This window comes from Pinus tabuliformis, chromosome 9 (assembly GCF_031772625.1).
Source record: "Pinus tabuliformis cultivar Carrire ecotype Pingquan chromosome 9, CPIR1, whole genome shotgun sequence".
NCBI classification, from domain to species: Eukaryota; Viridiplantae; Streptophyta; class Pinopsida; order Pinales; family Pinaceae; genus Pinus; species Pinus tabuliformis.
The window spans coordinates 1571293050-1571294904 of record NC_142307.1 but is presented as its reverse complement, the minus strand read 5'-3'; the positions used below and the strand labels follow the sequence as shown (position 1 = coordinate 1571294904).

The window sequence follows — 1855 nt, the reverse complement described above, 5'->3', positions numbered from 1 at the left end:
GTTTTTTGACTGCATATATAGATTCAACACCGTGAAAAACCCCTATAGCACTTGGATTGTGCAAAGTTACCCATCAAACTTGTAAAAACAACAAAATAAATATCAGTTTTTTTTATTAAAAGTGAATAAATAAAATGGGTTGAAATGATTTTTTTTAATTAAATTAAAAAGCAAACGAAACGGAACATAACTGCTGTTAATAATAAATACCAACTCTTTATTTTATAATTACTATGAAGAATATGCCACTGTTTTGTTTCTACACCAACGAAGCTATGTCCGAAGGCCGCCGTTGCTTACTGCGTACATATTTTCTTCAAATAATTGCATAGCCTTCGATGGCAAACAAACACTTCAAATATTTGCATAGCCTTCTATGGCAAACAAACAGGGACGCTGATTCCTTCACAGTCGTTCTTTGAGGCCCTCATCAAAGACGAAAGGTTGGGTACCGGGGAAGAAGCAGGACACACATACACTGCTTTTCCCCACCCGAAGTCGGCATTTGCGCAATCCACTACAATCTCGGAAATATACGAAATGATATAATAACCGCTCGGTGGGCTGAGTGGACGCCCATTGACCTCCGCCAAATCAACCGTGGATCGCACGTATTCTTCGTCAACAATTTTCTTGCCTTCGATAATCAATTTCACAGCTAAAGACAATGGCTGGTCAATCAGATCTCCGGCTCTTGCTTTAGCGTGGCCGCATGCTACTACATTTCCATAGTACCCCGTGGGCAGACGCGGTCGAAATCGAGAACGGGCGTTCACGGAAAACAATAATGCCGAGTCTTGGTGGGCAGGGATATTGAGAGCCTTTACTCTCGATTGCCACAAGCAACCCTCTATTACTTCGAATGTGGTGCAGTGCCTCACCTCCTTTGCCTGCCGTTTCAAAGCTCCAATTTCTTCTGGACCAAAATAGAACCATTTTGAGCTCATTTCCTCTCCTGCACGCACTGGAACCACCGATTTTCGATATTTGTCTACAAAGTCATAATATAAACGGCCGATAGCAGGGGATTTCACGGTAGGCTGCGCTCTGGGTCGAAGGATTTCTCTTTTCCAAACGGGAGGAACCGTAGGTGTTGCTGCGCCTCTTGCTATTTCACTCAAACCCATCACAAACTGGGCGATTGCAGCGCCATCAGTCATGCAATCGCTGAAATGCAAACCTAATATGAAGCCTCCACATTTTAGACGCGTTACCTGTGAAAGATTCAAACATAGAAGTTACCAAAGATTCAACCATTGTTACCAAAATAATACCATTATCAAAATCACATCTCAAGAATATTCCATAGTCACATTATAAAAATATTCCAAAATATTTTAGTAATTATTTTAGTAATAATTATATAGGAGAAGTTTTGTTCAAGAGTTTGGAATCATTCAGTACAGGGTTATGAACCTTGTACTGGATAGTTAGAAATATATTGGTAAAACTTTTCTTATGTAATGATTGTAAAAAATGTTTTTTTAATTATTCAATAATATAAATCACAAAAATCTGAATTGGAAAAATATTCCAAAATTAAACAAAATCAAAACCACAAATACAAACCTAACACATAGATAATGGAGAGTTTTTGAGGAGATCCACAAATACTAACATAAAAATTCAGTGCATTCCATAATTACCAAAGTATAACGAATCTATACTAAAATATTCAACTCTCTAAAATCCTATGGAGAAAAAATTTGGGAGTATATATTAAAAAAAATGAAAATTTTGAAGAAAAATTATGAATTTTACAACGGTAGTTTTAACAAATTACTTCATTTTACCATATTTAAAAACAAAATGTTTGATAACTCAATATTCCTAGATGGAACTGAAACTTCTTTTT

General features: G+C 36.6%; 1 pseudogene; it reads right to left on the bottom strand.

Moving 5' to 3' along the window:
* Positions 1-273: 273 nt before the first annotated feature.
* On the bottom strand, positions 274-1160 carry LOC149154650 (benzyl alcohol O-benzoyltransferase-like; annotated as a pseudogene).
* Positions 1161-1855: the final 695 nt, after the last annotated feature.